General features: G+C 33.7%; 2 long non-coding RNA genes across 2 annotated transcripts in view; one reads left to right on the top strand and one right to left on the bottom strand.

Annotated features, from left to right (window-relative positions):
- The window catches only part of LOC105220699 (uncharacterized), a 46,065-nt gene extending 24,956 nt beyond the window's left edge, over positions 1 to 21,109 (bottom strand). Inside the window, exons 1-2 of the long non-coding RNA XR_008471068.1 lie at positions 20,454 to 21,109; positions 7,200 to 7,518 (exon numbers count right to left, since the gene is read on the bottom strand). This is a non-coding gene — a long non-coding RNA (uncharacterized LOC105220699). The remainder of the gene's footprint in view (positions 1 to 7,199; positions 7,519 to 20,453) is intronic.
- Positions 9,630 to 18,361, top strand: LOC128921767 (uncharacterized). The gene is made up of 3 exons (XR_008471069.1): positions 9,630 to 10,231; positions 16,313 to 16,461; positions 16,846 to 18,361. It is a non-coding gene; the product is annotated as an uncharacterized LOC128921767 (long non-coding RNA).
- Positions 21,110 to 23,336: the final 2,227 nt, after the last annotated feature.

Here is a 23,336-nt window from a genome sequence, read left to right as displayed (position 1 = left end):
AGTGGGTTTCCCTTCCTAAGGAAACAGCCTTCGTACCTAACCTAACCTAAAAGTAAATTATTTTAAATGCCAAGTAAGTAGAAATGCTTCCTCTGTTCGGTCATTAATCATAACAATTCAAATAATATACGAGATGTGTTAAAAAAATAACGGGAATTTTTGTTTTTGAAAAAAATAAATATTAATTCGTCTACAAATTCCCCATTCGATAATATGCGCTTTCGCCAGCGCTCTTCCAATCGCAGAAACACTTCTCTATCTCTATCAGCGATTTCTCGTATACTTGTAAAAGTACGGCCCTTTAAGGTTGTTTTTATTTATGGAAATATGAAAAAGTCACAAGGAAGTCACGAATTCCAAACCAGTGAAATATTTAATCTTACAATTCCTGTTACTTTTTGAACACTTGGTTTAAAAATTTTGAATTCGATTTGAAAAATGAAATAGAATGAGGTCGCAAAAATGAATATAAACAAGTGCTTACCAGATCTATCTATAAAGAACGCCCAATTTAAACATGAAGTTCTAGAAGTATGGAGTGGTGTAGAATAAAAAGAGACCTTATCAAGCCGAGTAGAACCAGACATCCATCCGCCAAGAATATGGGGCCACCGAGATAAATAAATGTATTATTAAAGAATCGAATCCAATTAGAATGGAATCAGAAGGGATTTGTCTGAATACAAAGTATTTCTTTACAAAAGGAACGATAATTTTCAATCTTCTACCGCATCTAGGAATTGAGGAAGTCGAGATATGAGCATTATATCTTAAATAGATTAGACCTAAACATAAAAATAATAATAATAAGTACAGAAATTAGAAGTGCTGGATAAGAAGAAAATAAAATTTGTTGATCTATGGTTTGATGAGCCTTTACAGTAGAAATTTTTACAAGAAATACAAAGGTCTTGCGAAATTGGTCAGATCTAATGTTGTCCTTGAATATAGTAGTCTGTCTTTTTACAAATCTCTGTATCGTAAATTATTTCTAAAATGTCATAAAGAGGAAAATGAAAGCTCTCAGTGAGCTTACAACCGGGCAAGCGCTTAAGCACCTTTGTTTCAAATTTATTTGCTGCAAAAGCATATTGCGTGTAAGAAATGCGACCAAAATGCTTATATTTACATACCAAGTGAACCAAGTCTAAGCTTAAGCCCTTCAAAATACGCATAACACTACAGATAACTTTCACAAACAATTTGCCTAATACACAAAGGCATGAATGGGAATTTTCAGCAAAAGCGGCAATATTCTGTGTAATTTTATATTTCCTGGAGAAATGTCGCATGTTTGTAGGTGTGATTTCACACACATACCACAAATGCCCGAAGGACCTTTTCTAATAAAATGTGACGCACACACCGACAGACAAACATAGGCAAATGCATTGGAGTCGCAAAGTAAGAAGAAGAAGAAGCTGCAGCAGAAAATTAAAGGAACTTACCATATTCGAACGCAAATTAATCTTAAAGCAGAGAGCGGGCGGCATAAAATACCAAAAACACACAAATAAACACAGAAGATAATACCTGAAAGTACTATGTATATACTAACAAGTATAGAAGTTACCGTTATAAGTGTGGCATAAAGCAAAAGCTTGATAGAGCCACTTCCGGCAAAGCTTAAGCCAGCCATAGCAATTTATTATTTATAAAATAATATTGTAGGTGTGTTTGTTGTATGTGATATAGTTGTTGTTTTCGAATTGTTGTTGTTGTTTCTGTATAGTTGTTGTACGCACATCCTTTGCAATTTCTTTTGCTTACAAGCTTATAAGGATGCTCATCTTGCAACCTAAACAACGCACATAAAAGAACGTAAATAGTGGCAACAACAACAACCACTACAACAACAACAAGAAGAGGTAAATATAGACATTGTACACACACATACAACACACCACTAAGCTCACCAGCTTCGAGTGCAGGTATTTGCCACATATTGTGGCAGCTGAGAGAAAGGTGAGGCGAGGTGAGGCAGTAGTGGTGGAGCTGAACTGAAGCGAGACCATTGTAAGCGTGTAACCCCACTCCTAAAGGTAGTTGAGTTTCTATGCATGTCTTTGTGTGTTCCTTTGAATATCTCAATCCGTTGCATGCAACCTTTTTTCGTTTTCTAAATAACTTTGTATGCGAGCAAATGTGCTTGTTTGCCGACATGCATATAGGTTTGTATGAGTGTGTGTGTGTGTGTGTTTGAGGTAAATCGAATAACCAAATAGAATCAGGCTAATGGCAAAGTGGTTTGAGTAGCTCTATTTTCTTTTTTTCTGCGCTCGAACAATGGCTGAAATGAATGAATAGTCGCTGAAATAGCGACACACATACATATGCACCTGCATCTGTATATATGTACATATGTATGTCCGTGTATGGTTGCGGCTCGTGTATGTTACATGTATAGAATGCTCCAATAAATAAATAATAAAAGAAGCGTGTTAGTAGTGAAAACAAATAAATACAGAAGCAGGTCGGTCGGTCGGTTGGTCGCTTGTTTGGTCGGTGAATTGCATGTAAGAGCTTGCAGAAAACTACAAAAAAAAATTGTGAGAAAAAAGAAATTACAAATGAAAAGCGAACCGAAAAGGAGCAAACAACAACAACAACAACAACAATAATGTATGTGCAAATGAAGCGTACAAGCGGCGATTGTGGCATGTGGCAAGTGAGCTGGGCTGAGTGGTGTGTGCTGATGAAGGTTCGGTTTGATTCGGTTGAAGGAAGCTCAATGCTGATAGACCACGCGGTCAGCTGTGGGGGGAAAAGGTGTAAACAACAACAACAAAAGCAAGAAAAATAAAAACAACAACAACAACAAAAAAATTAAAAAAAATAGCAACAACAAGAAAAATAAAAACATGTACTATAAAAAAATAGAAAAACAACAAAAATAATAGCAACAACTTCAAAAACAACAACAACAAAAGTAAAACAGTAAGGTGAAATTACAGTTTGCTTAGAACAAAAACCTACGTAGAAACCATCTATTACACTAGCACAACAACAACAACAGCAAAAAAACACAAAGCGCTCGAAATAATCAGTATGTCTAGATTGCGCTGGTTACCCGAAACAAAGAAGAGACACACGCCACACACTACCAATGAGCGACCTCAAAGCTTGACACGAATACGCAAATAGAATGAATGCAGAGAAAACGATAATAATTTAGCAGATGAAGGTGCAAAAAATCGCATAAAAATACAAATACAAACAACAACAACAAAAACAAAAGTTGAAGAAAAAGCGAGACACAAGTTTGTGAAACTAATATAAATTTTATGTGGCGCTGCAGCAGCACTGACCAAGCGTTTGACAGCCATGCAAGTAGTAGCTGCAAATAAAGCTGTCTATTTGTATGTTAGTGTGGAGTAAGTACCTATGTATACACCTGGTATTTATGTTGGATTGCTTATAAAATATTGATGATCGCTGTCTTTTGCATGTTAAAGCCTTTTCTACACTTTCTTTCTGCCCTCCTATTCAAGTACAATACAAGTTGTTGTTTTCTTCTGTATTTTCCGTTGTTATTGCTTGCTTGGCCGCCAGTGTTGCATGCAAAGGTTTATGCGCTCGTAAGCTGTGCAGTTTGTGCTGAGATTTTATGTGCTTTTCTTTGGTTTTTCTGTTTTTTCCTTTGTGCAAATCAAGTTGGCAGTAGTGAAAGGGTTTATAGTTTAAATAGAAAATTTTTTTCGAGAAAAAAACTGCAAGGAAATTGAGAAAATCTTGCGAGAAAGAATTAGATTACTTTGACAGAATGCAATTGGTGCTGAAATTTAGTGCCAAAAAGGTAAAATAATCGGCTATGAATATAAAAACGATCTTTTAAACTTCATTTCAATGATTATTTTCTTTGTCAAAATGGATTTAAATATTATAGCGAAAATCTGAAATTTTAAAAATTCGAAATTTTTGAGAATGGAATTTATTATCAATTATTCTGCTTAACCCGTTTCGTCCCCGACGTTGCCGAAGAGCAACTTCATCAGTTTGCACAGCTGTTCCTTCAAATTTCTTACTTGATTTAAGTGGCTACTAAGGGGTTAATATATTAAGAATGAATTTTTTAATTTTTTTTTATGTATTTTTTAACATAGTGCAGCAACGTCGTACAAATTTTGTGAACAGAGATGTGCATACGTATTTTATAGCGTTCTTAGACAGGAGCTAATTGAACAATTAACGCTTAACGATAAATTAACGATTAAAACGCTTATAAAGTTCAATTTACCATACAAAATAAAATCTATATTTATTTTTAATTGAATTTTAATCGACTTGGAAATCAAATGCAACTCTGCGACAAAGACCTACGATATACGTTCTTTGTCTACGATTGGCAGAATTTTTTAATAAAAAAAGCTACGGTAGATGTCGCTGCTAAAAATAGCAATCAGCTGATGAAACTCACCAACTTTGTTTTTGAAAAACAAAAAGAAATATGTATAACAGCTGATCGGTTATCGAGTAGCCAGCGGTATAAAAGGCAAAAAAGAGTTTCTCAATAAAAATTTTAATTGATCAATTAATTTGGCTGTCTGAAAACGCTATTAGAATCAAAGATGATAAAGGAGTTGTTTCCGTGATGTAAGGGACATTGTTGAAGATAATTGAAATAGGATTTTTAGAAGAAATTTGTAACGAGAGGTGATTCGCCATATTGAAAAAAACAAAAAGATCGTAATAGCATCGAAAAAGTATATCTTAATTCTCTAAGATAGAGATCAAAGGATTTTGAGGTTACAGACAATTCATGGAAATATCATGCCATCTTATAGGTGAAAGTTCTAAAATCTCTGGAAGAAGATTTCACCAATTTTTTTTGATAAACAAGCAATTGATCTTATAATGAATCAAAGCAATTTGTTTCGTTTTCCAAATTTTGGTATTGAAATCAAATTCACCCACGAGAAAATAAGTCGCTATTTAGGAGTTCTGTTTTATCTCGGTGTTCTAATATTGCCTAAATTCAAAATGATTTTGTTCGCTTTACGGCCGTTTTCACTAACATGCTATCCAATGTCGCAAAATATTGTATCAAGATTTCTAAAATATTTAAAAATTCAACAGTTCCACGTATGGACTAACAGAACACTTGAGAAGCTGAAAGTCTCTTTATGAACTTGTCTCGTATTTTTTATAATTTCGTTATACATACATACATATGTTATTCTATGTCAGTATCTCAAATTGTGAAGAGCTACAAAAGCCGCTTTCGGTTAAACGAGGTGTGTTCAAAAAATAACGGGAATTTCCAAATTTCTCGCATAACAAACTTATAAAACTACAGATTTCTATTATATTAATAAAGTTTAAAAATTTAATAATCTAAAGCGAAACTAAGCTTAATGGAGCTTAATAAAAAGGCACCTCATGAGTTTATAAAAAAATCACTTTCTTCAGATTTAATTGCCTTGAAGTAGGTTGTTGGCAAAACATATGCAATAAACATTACAATTTCACTGCATTTAGGTTTTTATACACACAGAGCATTTCATTTAAATTTACATAAGTTGCTGTAATTATAAATTTGTTGGTATGTATGTGCATATAAAAACCGAATAAATAGAGCTATAAACCCTTGAATTATATAGCAGTGAGTTAAAGACTCATTATAGACTTACAGTAGATATATGCATACATATGTACATATAAACAACGACTTTGTAATAATAAAAAAAGAGACTAAAACATAATAATAATAATAATTGTTACACTTTCACTTATCAAGGTTTGAGCCACTGCTTTTGGCTATGAGCTACCATGAGAAGTAAAATTACAATTATCTGTGACCATTTGTTGATATATAAATACATATATATGTATATATGGGTCTATGAGTGTTTGCTGCTCATTTGACTGCATGAACGCATTGAACAACAACAAAACTATAGCAAAGGTAGCGTCGTGCAGCAGGTAGTCACACGCGAGCAACACACAAAACCAAGAGTGGATGTGTGAGACTATATATGTATGTATGATTGTTTGAAAGCGTGTTTCCCCTTTTGAATATGATATAACTTAATTTATAACTCAATAAAATGGAAAACAAAACGCATGATTACAATAACAGTGGAGGGAAGGTGCAACACACCGCATATGCATAGACCAAGATATAGACCAGATACGCACGTGCATACACCTTTGATGGAGTGAATGGTGAATGGCCGCAGATGCAGTCGTACAAGTGTAACGACGACGGTCGCAACTAAATAGTTTCAAGCTGAGGTGCCATTAATCTTGCAACGTTTTGCGATGCCTGAGTTATGGCTTGCGCGGATGCAAGCAGCTGGTTGGCAAGCAAGCGGAGCAGTGGAGTGAAGGAGACGAAGCATGAGCGTGAAGAAGCATAGAGTGTGAAGAGCGCGGTGTATGTAAGGTGTAAAACGCTTTACATAAGGAAAATTCGCTTTTTTCCCACATGAAAATATGAATTGTGGGAACCCAAGCACATGGGTTTCAGCTTCGGCGGAAGGTAGTCCGTTGTCTACGTTTAGGGGTTGTGGCGCAAATCATATGTTACACTGTTGAACTTAACATGTGTTCGCCCCTTAAGTTGCACAGAAAGTTTTGTAAAGATTTCAACTTTTCGTTAGATTTACTTTTTTTTTTGACAGCAAATATGAATAATGTTGCTTCGTTTCATTAGTGTCAATGGGGTGAAGGAGTTGAAAAATTTGCGAGAAATTCCTTTTTGTGTTGCAAGTATTTTAAAATTTATGTTGCTAGAAGAGCTGTAAAGAGTTTATACTGAGCATTCTTATTGAAAATAACAAAATTTTTAATACAAGTAGAGCTTGAGAAGAACACTTAGTTGGTAGGATTCTCTTCTATTCTATTTTATTTTATTTATCTTCTATTGATTTTGTGTGAAAAATGGGCAAATCTGACAATTTTGAGTCAATGCTGTGCGCTTTGGAGACTTTTGGAAACTTTCACAGAGCTTTTGAGCTTTTGATACAATTCTAGAGCTTTTAATTTTAATTGAATACTATCCCGGAGATGGACCAACCTACAAATCGACAAGGCAAAGTCAATTCTGAGCACTTAAGAGGCTTTTAGGAGAAGCTTTCATAGAGCTTTTTGTGATTCTAAAGCTTTTAATATATTTTTTTATTTTCTTTTAATTTAAACTTTTTGTTTTCCTTGTAACGGCATATTTAAAAAAAAATTAAACTTTTTACGAAACTCACCTGAATTTGTTTCACTTCCTTCGTTAGAATTGATTTCACTGCACTAATTTCTACATCTTATACAAATACATATGTAATCCTCAGCTGTAGATTACACCCAGAACTCTTCTGTTTCGGGTACTTTCTCTGTCTCTCCGTTGAGTATGTAAATTAATTTTATTTTTCTTTAATGATAATTTGGGATTTTACACAACAGCATCATCAGCAATTTCCCAAAGCAAATGAATTTGGGTTATCGCTTTGTGTAATCTGCTGTTTATTTGTTTTGTTTGCTGTATTCTGGGAAGCACATCAAATATTTGACCTCATGCGATGAAAGCTGTAAAAAGCAGAGAAGACAACTTAATGATAAGAATACACAAATAAATAAATAAATAAACTTGTATGTAAATGTTGAATGTTACAGTAATAAATGGATGTAATTACACAACTTGTATATGTAGGATTTCATATGAAGTACACTTTGACTTTATTTGACAGCCATTGGGTGTAGAGAATTTTATTGATTCGTTTAAATTAGTAACTATTTGGGTATAAAAATGTAAATTTAAGTGAAGATAACCAAAGAAATGTATCAAGATATGCTTCCTAACTAAAATTAATTTTAAGCTTTTATTGAAAGTGAGGTTATGTGCAGAGAGTCCTTCAGTTAAATCGATTGTCCGTATAGTTTTATTCCGTTCAAATCATCAGATTTTCATACTTTTTCTTTCAGTCAAAGAAAAAACTTTAATAATAGTTCTAGAGACTCGAAGCTCTCTTCATCGGTAGATTGTCTTCGAAGAGAGTAAAAATATTTTTTTTCGTGATAGCTTTCAAACGTATTTTTTCTTTATTAAAACCACTAATAATTACACTGTACACCACTTTACAAACCATATTTTTCCACAAAATGGGGAACGCCAGTGTTGGGAGCTTTTGGGAAACTTCTTGAAGTTCTTAAGGAAATATTTCGATAATATTTGGTTGGCAAATATCTACCTTCCGGCTTTTTGTCTTTTGAATTTCGCGGCTATGTATAAAGCACTACAGTGCGCGATGGTTGCCAGATGGCAGTACAATACATCTGTGAAAGGTCTTGATATAACCTACAAAAAAGGAAGATGGGAGTTAGTCACCAAACTATTTTAAACCATCTGCAGCAGACTGGATACACAAAAAAGCATGATGTTTGGGTGCCGCATGATTTGACGCACGGACCGAATCAATGCCTGCGATATGCTGCTGAAACGGAACGAACTCGACCCATTTTTGAAGCCGATGGTAATTGGCGACGAAAAATGGATTACTTACGACAATATCAAGCGAAAACGGTCGTGGTCGAAGGCCGGTGAATCGTCCCAACAGTGGCCAAGCCGGGATTGACGGCCAGGAAGGTTTTGCTGTGTGTTTGGTGGGATTGGATCCACTATGAGCTGCTCCCATTCGCCCAGACGCTTAATTCTATCATCTATAGCGAACAACTGGACCGCTTGAAGCAGGCGATCGACTAGAAGCGTCCAGAGTTAGCCAACAGGAAGGGTGTAGTGTTCCACCAGGACATCGCCAGACCACACACTTCGTTGATGACTCGTCAGAAGCTACGGGAGCTCGGATGGGAGGTTTTATCGCATCCACCATATCCCGGACAAAGCGCCAAATGATTACCACCTTCCTGTCGATGGGGTACGCCCTTGGTGGTGTAAAATTGAACTCAAAAGAGGCTTGTGAAAAGTGGCTATCCGAGTTTTTCGCAAATAAGGAGGAGGGCTTCTACGAGGGTGGTATTATGAAGTTGGTTTAAATGGAAACAGATCATCGAACGATACTTTTTATAAAGCATTGATTAAAGAGCAAAAAAGCGAAAGGAAGATATATGCCAACCTAATATTTTTGTTCAATTTTGATTTCGCCAAGCTTTTTCGAAATGCAAATCAAATGAGAACCGTTTTAAACGCTAAATACGCTGACAGTTGTTTCTACGAAAAACGGAAATTCCAATGAATTTTCAAAGTACACAATTTTGTAATTAATATTCCCCACTTCTTTACATATAAAACTACATATAACCGGGCATATAATATTGCATTTTTACGTTAACTATTACTATACGTGCTTTATGTGTTGGGGTTTTTGTAAAAATCACATCAATGTATTCAAAACACAAACCCTCTAGGAAAAGCGAATGGATTTTTGATAATTTTTTTTTGTTAAAAACTTGATATATTTCGCAAAAGGGTTAGGTTGAACGGTTGAAGTTAAAATGGCAATGTGAAGCACATGAAAAATATTAAATTTTTTTTTATATTTTTTTAAATTTTTTTTTCTGGAAAATTATAAATGAAAAGTGTAGTCAAACAGCTGATTGTCCCTTTCTACTACCTCCACTTAACATTTCAAGTGTTTTCTAATACTTCGTGTAAAGTAATACAAAAAATTCTGCAATTTATTAATTTTCAAAAATTTCCTACAGGGTCTATTTAAACAGCGCAGCTATATAATTAGGGAATATTACCAACAAATACTCTTAATCGTTATGATTATACTTGTGTACATGTGGAAACCGTTTGTCGGAGAAATGACAATGCACTGAACTGTCAGTTCGTGATAAGAATGAGAGGGAGAGCGTGAAATCAAAGCGGGTACGGTTAAAGACCTGTTGAAAAATATACATAAATTATTATTTACAGATTTTTTTTTTGAAACCCTCGCCTGTGTAGATAAATGTAGAAATTTATAGCCTATAGTTTTCTAGAATTCTAACGAAACGTTATCAAATAACGGATTGAGAACGGGGAAGCAGAGCAAAAAAGCCATACACAACTGCTTACAAGTCTCACGGGCTGGACAATTGTAATCGCAGTGTACAACGTTCATAACACGGAAATACAGGCGTACCAAGCATTTGTCGGGTATTAACATATACGAAAAAAAAGTTATAAAAAGTCACTACAACAACATAAAAAGTATTTACAACAACACCAACAAAATGTGGTAGCAAAAAGCTCGTAACAAATGAATATGTAAATCGCTGTTAAATGCCGCTTCAGCGCGTAAGTAGATCAACTTTTACATGAACAATGCTACAACAACAATAGAAATGATGAAAAAATGTCGACTAACAATAGCAACAACACCCACATCAGCCATTGACGCATTAAACATGCATAAATATTATGCAATTAAAAAGTAATTAAGATTTTTTTCCCATATATACATATGTACATATATAGGGAGGTGCAAACATATAAGCGAGCGCTTAAGAGTGGTAAGACCCAAAGATCGCTTGACGAAAAAGAGTCGCAGCAATCAAATGCGCTGACATTTTGGTGCGTGAGCGTGGCTGTGTGACACAATGCGTAGCGCAAAATTAACACGCATCGCTGGCATTTTACACGAAAATGGTCCCACAGCCCTGACACATGGGATGGTAATTGGCTCAAACAACTCGGTCACAGCGCTCGTAAACATACACCCACCCACAACTCGCGTGCGTGTGACGAAATGTAGAGGAAAAAGTGAATGTCGCTCGCGAAGTAACGGTGTGAAATGGAATTAAAGCGAAAATTTCGGCAAAAAAGCCGAGAAAAAATAGAAAAAAAGCAGAGAGAAAGAAAGAAAGGGAGAAGAAAGAACTGGAAACACGCTTGGGTTTCACCAACAAAAGAGTTTGAAGCCAGACTGAAACAGAAAAATATATTGTTATTATAATAAAAAACAACAACAACAAAAAGTATAAACAACTGTACTGTATAACTGTTTGTTATGCGCAATACGATTTAAGCTGCTTTTCGCACATTTGTTGCTTCCTCACATTGTTTGTATTCCGCTATGCGGTGCAAAAGTCACAAATCGAGCCAAGTTTTTACAGTAAAAGCCGCTTGAAAATGCGCAACTCATTTATTTAGACACACACACACCCACAAACAGAAAAACATTCATACAAGCGTACATAATTCATTGTCATGCGTGAATTTTCCACTGGTTATCCATTGTGCAGCAAGAAAAAAAATATTTACCAAACAATAAGTGAAGTGGGTAAAACAAATTAAAGTTGGCACTTTTCGAGTTCATACTTGAAGCAAACAGAGAAAGAAGTGTGGTAAAGAGGAAATACCGAAACATGGCAACACTAAAGCATTCCGCGCACTGAATTGGTAAACATACGTATGTACTCGTATGTAGTATAGTGTTTGTGACTCCAGCGCTTTCCTCTGCTCTTGTAAAATGTTAAATTACTTCCGCAGTAAACGACAAACAGCGAGGGCCAAGCCAAGCCAAGCCAAGCCAAGCCCAAGTCAACACTGAACTGCGTTCATTTCACTTCAGTTCAACTTCATTTCAACTTGGTCAGCAGACAGCGCAGGCGCATTGTACGCCCTAAGCCAATGACCAGTTTTGAATGTGGAACTTCATTGCTTGTTTTGTTTGTTACTTTCATACCTGTTGAGCTGCTGCATACATATGCAGATACTAAAATAAGACTTCTTTGGAAGTTTTGTATACTAAAACGTTCTTTAAGTCTAGCAGTACCACTGAATAGGCTGTTCTTGGAAGATTATCTTCAAACCAACTATCATAACAGGACAACTTCAATGTTTTGAACTCATCTGGGGCTGAGACTAACATCGGCTGAAAACAATTTTAAAGTAAATATAAGTCTATGGGGACTCCGATCACTATCTTACGGTATATAGCGGAAGGGTTTAAACCAACTATCTGAAGATCTTGTAAGGCCTGTTCAACAAATACGAAATAATTTATCATATTCTGGTTGAGAAAGAACTAAGGATCGGAAACAAAATTAGTTTTTCTTTAAGTCATCTATAGCCTGGAGGTCCCTCCCTAGAGTTCTTCAGTGTAAGTTATTGATATGATCTAAGCTCGGAACAATTACTGGACATTTTTCAATACTCTGTCTGAGAATGCACGCAAACTACAAGCAAAAACGAAGTTTTCTTTAAGTAATCTGTATCCTGTTCTTCTCTGAAGGTCTTCAGTGTAAACAGTTATCTACAAACTGTGTATAGAGTCTGGACACTTGGTGAAAATGTATCTGAGATAGTACTGAGACTAGGTTTGAAATATGAAAACAGAAAATAGACGTTCTCTAGTAGGCTTAAGTTATTTGTAGGTTCGTTGATGTTATTTACATCTACATCGTTGGATCCAAAAACTAATATGTAGTATACTACAGCTAGCTCACGGAGAAGCGATTTTTAGTCATCCTAAGTTCAACACTTACAACTGAGATACACTCCAAGTCTTGAAAGGGCATATGCGATAGTATATATGTGAGATGAAAAAATTCCCTAAAACCTTTTGCATAGAAAGATAGTAGCTGGGGTCAAAATCATCCAAAATTTCGAGGGATTTACTAGATCTTGTTGAGTACCGTTAATTGGATAACGGGATAAAAGTTAAAAACAATTCTGAACCAAAAAACAATACAAACCTTTAAAAGGCTTAAGAGTGCCTTCTTGTGGTCAGATTCACTCAAAAAGTGTTTCTTAGGAACAAGGCAACCAGCCGCTCTAGTATATGATGTCTGGATGATTCTCAGCTCAAAAATACTTATAATATCACCAATTCTCTAATTTCACATAGATTTGTATTGTAGGTCCCTAAAATGTTTATATCTCAGTTCACCATAATTTTAAATTATCCACCCAGATCTGTAGTAAGTAACCTGCAAGCCAAGCATCTCCCAGATAATCACATGACTCACTCAATTTTACTTTCCAACAGTGAGTACTCATCTCAATGACGACTGCCGCCTGCAGGTATACTTATGTATGCTGGATTTAAATATTGTCTGTGTTTTGTTTGTTTTCTGGAATCAGAATTTGACCCAAATAACACTGTCAACAACAACAGTTACTATGCACAACTCCCAGTGCCATGCAACATTTGACGCTGCTGCCACAAGTATGTACTGCATACCAAACAGAGTATTTAATACTAAAACAACAACAGCAACACACACACACTCGTACATAGATAGATGTAAGTAAACAAAAATGCCAGTGAATTCAGCAATTTTACGAGCAGCATTAAATTATAGCTCCAGCTCTTAGAAATAAAATTAGAATGAAAGAAAGATTGAATAGCTTACTGACATGCTTCTTCGCACACAGCATACAGTGTGCTCCAAAAAGCGTTGTTCTAAATTTAATCTAGCCGGTTGGTGGAGCAGCAGCAGCCAAGCAGAGCAACAACAATGCAAAGCAATTAAAAACAAAAGAGTGCAAGGCAAATAAAGGAAGCACATTAAAATGTTAATGCCGCGTGAGAGGCAGAGCAGAGCAGAAGAAGCGCAGTTTAATGACTTCTTTGGGTCTAGGAATCAACACAAATGCTCTCGAAAACAATCAAAATAATGATGGGGACAAGCGCTACGGAACATGCAGACATACATATGTATGGTCTTACGAAGATGAGATTTGTGCGCTTCGTTCGCATATTAGATTTTTATGACTTCTTCATTTGCTTGCCACATTCACACATCATTATATTTTATGAGCAAACGAACACACGACAGTGGCAAATGGTGACCTGGTAGGGAATTTTTCGAAATTAAAAACATAAAAGGCAACAGAAACAGAAATTGAAACAGAAACAGAAAAGTTTTAGGGAGTAAAAAGACTCCCTAAGCTGCTGCTCTCATATTTATATTTATATTTAAATAAGATAATTTTTCTTCAACGGGAGTCATATTCTCAATTACGGAAAATTAAGAGAGTGACGAATCGAACATACAACTGGCATTAATCGAATATACTTATATAATAGGGAAGATAATATAATTAGATTGAGTGAGAGTCATTCATCAGAATTATATTATTGACGTTCCCCAATATTTTTTTGACAAGAGAACATTATTTTGGCAGTAGTTTACTATAACAACTTCTGTCAAGTGTCAACTTGTTCTCTTCACGTCCTACAGGGCATCTGCTGCCACAGTAATTAAACCTTCGGCGACAAGTGCGTCTTCTAATTGTACATTCAATAAACTAATTGCTGATCTCAATTCTACTGGAGAGTGGCTGTAACTTTTTCCTGGAACTTACACACTGTCTGTGTGTGTGACACATTAGAAATGCATAAAAGACATGTGAGTGGACAGTAGGGCAGTAATTCCTTGGTGGAATTTATACACTTTATAGCACTTTTTGCTTTTGCTATTATTTTATTGATGTCGTAAGTTACATATACCCACTTATGTAACATGTATGTACATTTGCCATTCGTGTGCAATTAATCTGTTTTCAAACACCCACAAATTCATTGTATTCAACTTGTGGACATATTTATATTTACACGTAGTCTGGTTGTTGCTGTTGTTTCTTTGTTCACGGGGTGTGTGAATTTTATGATGATTTGATTGTAAAACATATACATAAGTATCAGCAATTATTTGTTTATTGTATGTCAATGGCAATTTTTGTACTTTTTTTGTTTCTTCTTTGCATGAAGCAACATTGAAGATTACATAAACCGTTTGAAAATTATGGTGTGGAATTAGAGTAGGAATGAAAAAATGTGGTTATTACAATTGAATATTTTCTTTAGCTTTAAATAACCTTATATAATCATATGCTTTTTTAAATCCCAATCTCGAACTCTCGCTCCATTTTTTATAGACATAGTCAAGTCTGTTTTAGACCCCAAAAACTGGAACAATGCAGCAAAAATATTGATCCAACACCTAGCAAAGCAGAAAACCTCAATTCTAAACCATTTTTTTGTATTTTTTTTTTTTTTTTGTAAAATTATTGAGCTTTACTGGCACTACTTTTCGCTCCGAAATTGATTATACCGACAGTTTATTTATAAACTCGAGGTTTATTTGCACAACTGTCTTACTCACTAAGTAAAACAGAAAAGTGAATGTGACCATACATAATAGTTCGTTAGCGTCTTTTGTATTTGTTAACACTCATTATTAGAGTCAGAAATTTAAAATTAGTTAGGTAAACGTTCATTGCAGTGAGTAGAACAAGTACGTATGTTCTGAGTTCCGAAATACTTTATAAAACATTTTAGATTACAGCTGACTCTAAATATAAGTATTCAGAAATAATTTTAATTTGCTTTAAGAGATTTGGGTATAATTTTAAGGATACGAATGGATTCGGATGAACCATTTCATTTTTCTTAACCACTAGCTACCGCTGTGTTCCCTAATTTGGAATTCCTGACTTCCGGCGACGTTTCAAATCTCAAGGACAAGAAGCATCGGACGTTTAAGTGAATATTATTATTATTAAACCATTTTCTCAATAAATTATTATTTTTAACCCAATCTTATGTGTATTGTGAATTCCACATTCGAATACTGGGTTTATTAACCCAGTGATTCACATTTTCTCAATCAAATGAAGCTACTGAGTCAGACCTGTTGTGGAACAAAGATAATTAATAAAACTGAAATGAATGAGTTTTGTCAATCGGCAAAGCGAGCTTTATTCACGTAGAGAAATAAGGAAAGATGTATGTTTTAAGGGAGTTGAAATAAACTTTTTATTTTGGAGATTTAATTTTAGTTTCCGAACAGGATCCAAATTTCGGTTTACGAGCTTCACAATTGTTAACTCATAAAGTGAAAAAGGTTAAAACTCAACTAAGCGATCGTAATATTTTATTAAATTTTCTATAATGAGGGATTAGCTAATACTGATGGTTCATGTTTTCGTAGGGGAATGGTATGCAGAGTGGAGTTACAAGTATTATATTGACGGAGCTATAGTTTGTTTTTAATATTGTCGGTGTAAATATTAAGAAGGTTTTCAATGAGATCAAATTGTGTTTCTGAAAATTCTGAGCAAATTTTGTTTGAAATAGTCACATGATACTCTCAAATGCCATATCATATACAATATTTTTGTGATAAGAGTTAAATTTGCAATTATTTATTATTTAATTGAACATAAATAACCACAGATAACACTTGATTGTTTTTAAGATCACGAAGTTGTATATATACATATATATTTTCCAAAAGTTCCTAGATGGAACATAAGACCTTAGAGGGCAAAGCTGTGCCAATTAGCGATTCTCAATAAAAATTATTACTGGATTTTGCAAAAACCATAAATAATGGAATTTAATTAAGAGTGTCAACTCTATTCCAGGAAAATGAAATCTAAAAAGCAGAGGTCGATACAAATGATCTTAGGTACTAAATTCAAATTTGATATGGCTTGCTGCAGCATTACTCAACTCGAGCCCAACTGTTCTATCTCAAATAAACACAATTTAGCACGGAGCAGAAGCGATAACGGTAAGCTTCTGAGAATTACTAATTGAAAAATTTATTTTTTCACAGATATTAGTGCACACAAACCAGACAAAAAGGGAAGTCAGCGCGTTACAGCGATTTTCAATGCATAAAAACACATAAATTATTACGTTTTTTTTCAATTAAAAATTGGGGAATAACAACAATAAATGCATGTGTCATAGTAAGCAACGGTTTAAAAGCGCTTATCTTGTAATGTCTTTAATATTGTTCGATTTAAATTTTGTATCACACACATCCATATAACAATATACGAGTTGCGCTTATCACTAACACGACTTAAAGCGCGTCTAATCGTTTCGTTTTGTTTACAACAAACACACACAAACATATTTTAATATTTTTAATATGCTTAAATTTAATTAGAGCACTCCACTCCTTGATGTTGTTGGGTCGCAGGGGAACCTGAGAAGCTGCACGGCACGACTCAGTTATTATCGCTCGAGACTAAAATATTATATTAAATGTCGCCCAGAGGGCAGATATAAACAAAAGAAATTGAAATGTGCAGTCAACGAAGCGAACGCGGCGCAGAACGGAAACGGAAAGCAACAGGCCGTCGAACAGACGGTGATGAAGAAACGAAACAAATTAGTAAAACAACAAGAGCAAAGCAAAATAAAGCAAAAATTAGTTGGAACAGTGAAGGGAAAGAGTTTAAGAAAATAAAAAAAAAATATTTAAAACAAAATGAAAAAAAAAATAAAAAAATTTGAAATAAAAAAATATAAAATTTTTTAAGAAATTAAAAAAAAAAAAAATTAAATTAAAAAATAGAGATTATAAAGCACAAATACAAAAAAATAAAAAAAACAATTCAAAATAATTACTAACAACAACAAATTGGCCGATAAGGCCTGAAAGTATGTATGTAATGCGCCTAACGGCAGAAGCTGGACTTCAACAACATTCTTATGTATACAAAATGTATAAATAAACGATAAGGACAACAAAAAATATGAATTTGCGCGACTGAGATAAGCAGCAAATAAATATTGAAGGGAAAAATAATTAAAAAATATTATTGCAAAAAATAGCAATTTTAAGTAAAAAACAAGTTTGCCTTCTCTACTCAGTTCGCCGCTTATTATTGTTGTTTTATACACTACGCTTTTGCATTGCAATTTTTGCGGTGGATGCTGTACAACGGCCGTTGTTTGTATACATTGCATTTCGCTTTGTTGTTACTGTTATTATTGTTGTTGTTGTCATTAATCTGTTTACTGACGACGCTGAAATGTCGTTTGCGAAAAGCGCACAAAATGTGATTGTCACCGGGCGCACACAGCAACAACAAACAAAAAACAACAATAACAACAAAGAAAAATAGCAACAAAAACAACAACAACAACGACTGCAAACAATACACAGCAAATGGCATCGCCAACGGGTCAAACGGCGCATTATTTCATACAAAAAACAGGCAGACAGGCATACAGCAGCCTGTGCGACAGCAGACGGTGGGTTGAGCAGGAGGTGCAGTTAGCCCCCTTCCTCCTCCTCCGCAGTTACTCAGAACTCATGCTAGAGTGCATTTAAAAGTTTCTTGTTCAGTTATACGCGCTACGCACAGATTGTTTGCGCGAAGCAAAGGAAAGGGGAAAAAACGCGAAAACGCAAAAAAAGTGCAGAAATACTGCGCTGAAATGGATAAGGAAGAGCGCGAACTTTTAATTATTTACAGCACATATTCGGTGTAGAAAATTGTGCAAAGCAAGTGTGCAAAGTAAATGAAACAATAATAGCAAAGTGGGATTTTAAAGCGCGTTGACACTGGTTTACAGATTTTAAAATTTTGAAAAAATTAAATTAAAAAAAATTGAAAAAAAAATTTTTTTTTGGAAAAATATTATTTTTTATTATAGTTAAATATTTTTTTTATTTTGAGACATATTTGGTTTTTTTTTTTTTTAATAATTTTTAAAGATTTTTTGTATATATTTTATATTGTTTAAAATTTTTTTTTTAATATTTTTTTTTTTTTTTGAGATTTTGTTTTTTTTAATAATTTTTAAATATGATTTAAAAAACTTTCATTTATATTTTCAAAGTGTTGTAGTAATTAATGCCGCTTTTGTAATTTTTTCCAATTAAAATTTTATTTTAAATAATATAATAATTTATTTAGCTTCAGAAAATTTGTTTTCCAAATACGTTTTACTTATTTCGTTAATTTTAATAATATTTTCAATTAAGTATTATTAAATAATTTATTTTAATTTGTTTTTTTTATTTTTTTTAATATTTATATTTCTTTCAAAAAGTTATTTCAAAATATGTTTCACAAATGTAGTTATCATTTTTATATTTTTTTATTAAATATTTTTTTTTATTTAGTTTCAATATCATTTAATTTAATATTATATTTCTTTAATCAAAATAAATTTATTATAATTGTTTCCAGTAATTCATTAATTTTTTTTTGGATTATTATTCTTTATTTTATTGAATACTGCACTTAAAATTACTTAAGGTTTTGCGACACAGAAAATTTTTGTTTGCGATTATGTTTAATTATTTATTTATTTTTTTATATTATTGTATATGAATTGATTATAGATATATTGAGACGTTGAGATATTTATTTTTTTTTTTTAATTATTGGAAACAATATTGGAAACATTTTTTAAAGTTGATATTTTAGTACAAATATTTATTTAATTATAATTTATATTTATTGCTTCCATTCATTTTTTTATTTTAATGTCTTTTTTTATTATTCAAAATTAAATAAAATACTTATTAAGCTGAGCGTCTAAATAATTTAATTTGTGCAAAACAAAAAAAACAAAAAAAAAATGAAAATAGCCCAAATTTAATATTAAATATTTTGCATAATTTTTTTAAAATAATTTTTTCATATCCGTAGTATTAAAATTAACAATTTATTTGAAAAGTGCTCAATTCTCAAAAAAAAAAATATATTTTCATAAATTATTTTTTTTTTATTTTACGCCTTTATGTTTAAATTTCACATTGAAAAAATTTATTATATTAATTTTTAATATATAAAAAATATTGCACATAAAAGATATCAGTTTAAATTTAAAAAAATATATACAAAAACTAAAAAAAAATATTTTATTTACAGCAATTATTTTTACGTAATTTCTAAAATATTTTTCCATTTTTCGTCTACAAAATATTTTATTTTTAAGAGCAAGGATTCCTGCGATCATAAGAAGGGAGAATAATATTAATTTAAAGGTATTTACTATTATTATTATTTTTTATTATTAAAACAAAAATATTTTTTTTTATTATTTTATTATATGTATATTTTTTTATTTTATTATTTTAATTTTTATTAATTTATTTATTATTATTATTTTATTTTATTATTATTATTATTATTTTTATTATTAAATAAAAAATGTTTAGTAATTTCATTTTAATTTTTATTTATTTGATTTTTTTATTTAAATTATTTTTTTATTATTTTAATTAATATTTATTTTATTCACATAATTACTATTATCATTAATTTGTATTTTATCAGTAAAATTATTTTTAATCAATTTACAAAGTAATTCCGCGTAATCAATTCACATTTGCATTATATGAATATTTATTATTGTTTTTGTTTTTGTTTTTGCAATATTAATTATTATTATCAGTTCTACGCCAAGCACTGCTTAATTAATTTATTTTGTAAACCAGTATTATAGCAGAAAAAACGCAAAAGCTAACAACTCGAACGGCTGAAGCTGAGCGTGATCGCCAGCATTTGCGGCAGACAGGTGAGGTGACGAGTGGGGAAGATTTTAAGCACAGCTTTTGTCTGACGTTTGGCTAATAAGCAAGTGAACGCGCTTAAAAACACAAGTTAAAGCGGGACAAAACGATATTGATACACGCAAATATTGACGCATAAACACACGCACCCACATACGAAACACCAAACGACAGAAGAGATTAAAAAATACATATTTTAACAAAAAAATTGAATTTCCATAACGCAAAATATTATTTACCCAAAGTTTGGAATAAGCAAAGCAGTTCTGCAGTTCTTTAATATTGCAATTGGTTGAGCGTGGAAGTTGAAGTTTAATTTGCAATAATTTGCTGCTGATTCACGCTTGCAAACAGCACAGACGCTTTGACGTTTGGAAACTTGTTGTCAACTTTTATTTTATTTTTGTTGTTGTTTCTTCTACTTCAGCACACCATTTGCATGCTGCTGGCGCGTAGCACTTCACTTGCACTTTGCACAAATAATAATTTTCACACAAAACCGACGATTTCTTCGACGACACCTTATGGAAAACAAAAAATTTATTTTTTGGTAAAACCGATTTCAAAACACTGAATTACACGCGCTCACTCACAACAACAGAAATTTACGTTTTGTTTTGCTTTTGTGCCAATTCGCGTCAGCAATTTAAAGTTTGGCCGAAAAAAAGCACACGCGTGGAATTGCTGTAAATATTTTCTTAGCGCGAGCGAAAATTTAACAAATTTTTATGTTGATTATTTCACTGCCGAACACGAGAATTTTTGGTGCGCCTACACACATGACCGTAACGACGTCTCATAGGCAACTGAAGCGGTGACGGACCAAATAATCATACAACGATGTCGATGACGACGACGCCAACCAGCAAGTCAATTGGTAGGCGAACGAATGCGCCATGCAGAGCGCCAAACACAACAACAGAGCCACATACGGTGGCCACAAGCAGACGACATTGAGCAGGGTTGCCCATTTCAACGAATTCGTACTCGTGTGGAGTTTCAGATGTATTGAGGCAGTCGTTGTTGCGCTCATCGACGTTTATTAGTATTGGTGAGAGCGCATATGTATATAAAAATGGTATATCAAGTCAATTTAGTAACTCTCTGCAAACAATTTTCTCGCATGCGATAAATTTGCCGCTTGTCTATTGTGAGACAAGTGTTGTCTGCTGTGAAAAGTGACGCGGAAGGTTTGTTTACATTTTTTTTGCTGTTGTTGTGGGGAAAATGTCGCTGTGGGGATTAACTTGCATTGGCGATAGGTTGTTCTTAAATTCTTAATTTGTTATTGGGGTTTCGGCAAATGAATTTAATTATTTTTTAGGTATGTGGAAGCTGAATTTTTTTCATTATTTTTTCATCTTCATATATACAAATAAATAAGGTGAATATTTAATTCTTATGTATATACATAATTTGTTTTCTTTTTTCCGATTGAAAAATGATAAGATTTCAATTATATAAATTAATTAAATTATATAATTAATCTTTCATTACTTCTTTATTATTTTTGAACTCGAAAATCAACAACAACAACAAAAAACTTTTTAATATTGCTTTTTTTCTTTGGAATTTATTCTCCATGCAAGGAAAATAATTCGGTTTCTATCAGAAGACGAACAAGTAGGAACTTGCTCCTGAATGCATAGGTTTCAGCTGAGACAGTCACTAGCACCTGTTCTGTCGTTAGAACTTTCGCCCTCAGCGAAGTCAATCTTACACATTTCATAAGAGTTCTAACAGGCCATTGTCCCGGGATTCTCGCGGTCAAACTAAACAATTTACCGGATGCTAGGTGCAGAAGCTGCTTGGAAGAGTGTGAGGTAGAATCTTCCCTACATTTCCTTTTGTAATGCCCGACCTTTGCGAGATCTAGTCAAAAGTTCTTTGGATGTCACTTTTTTAGGAATCTCGTGATTTAGCGGATATAGAAATAAAAAAACCTCTGCAGATTTGTGTAAGGTTCCAGGCGCTTTTAGAATTTTAAATTTAGGTGAGGGTGTTGAATTTTATGGCATCAAAAAGGACTGTTCTTAATAGTCTAAGTATGTTTCCTGCTCTAACCTAACCTAGATTGAGGCGAGACTGAGAAGCGAGACCAGGTTCAAATAAAGATTAATTTCTTCCCTTCTACTAAATTTTTGAGAAAAGTAACAAAGACAAATAAACATCGCCAAGCACGATTTTGACATCGTGGCGGGGGCAGCGTTCATAGGTGCGTTCTAGGCGCTTATAGAAAGCATCTTTGCTCACATCGTCCTTCTCTTCCGTTGGGGCGTGGGCGCAAATCAGCGATATGTTGAAGAACGTCGCTTTTTTGCGGATTGTGGCAAGACGTTAAACCACCGGGGTGAATGCCAGGACTCGGTGACGGAGTCTCTCTCCCACCACAAAACCAACACCAGATTTGCGCTCCTTTATATGGCCGCTGTAGTAGATGTCACAAGGACCCACCTTCTTGGATGGCAGTGATGTCAGCCTTTAGTCGTATGAGGACATCAACCAGCTGTGCAGAGGCACTTTCCCAATTAAGGGTCCGGACATTCCAAGTGCATGCCCTTAAACCATTATCCTTAAAACGTTTGCAGGGGTCGTCATCAAAAGGGGGGGTGTCTCATCCGATACTTTCGTCGATTTTTAATTGATACTTCGTTTTTATGTGGTGGGTCCCAAACCCTACGCACAACCGCAGAAGCTGGCTTCGCCTTCTCACTTTAGCTCGCCTTCAAACGGATGTCTGTTGGCTACCCAGAGGATACTTGGTCTAAAACCGGAAGTCGTGAGCTGCTTGAACCATGTGGAGAAGAATCGTTTCTGGCCATTCCCAAGTGAATGACAATCAAAAACTTTCCTCACTTGCGTGAACTTCTACACATGATCCCATCCCCCCTTAAAGGAGATATTAATAGATAAGACTAAGGTGTGAATTTTCTCAAAAGTAATATATTTTGGAAATATATCTTAACACTGAAACAAGGATATTCGATATAGAGCTTATAACCACATCAGATGGCACCGAAGGTCGGATCCAACATAAAATAAATATTTTTTAGAAGTATTTCTTGAGCTCATGTGTCTTATCGCTATATAGAATAAAGGCAAAATCTCCAGATCAAAGTAGG

This window comes from Zeugodacus cucurbitae, chromosome 2 (genome assembly GCF_028554725.1).
Source record: "Zeugodacus cucurbitae isolate PBARC_wt_2022May chromosome 2, idZeuCucr1.2, whole genome shotgun sequence".
NCBI classification, from domain to species: domain Eukaryota; kingdom Metazoa; phylum Arthropoda; class Insecta; order Diptera; family Tephritidae; genus Zeugodacus; species Zeugodacus cucurbitae.
The sequence above is the reverse complement of the archived record's forward strand: the minus strand, read 5'-3'. Positions and strand labels throughout refer to the sequence as shown.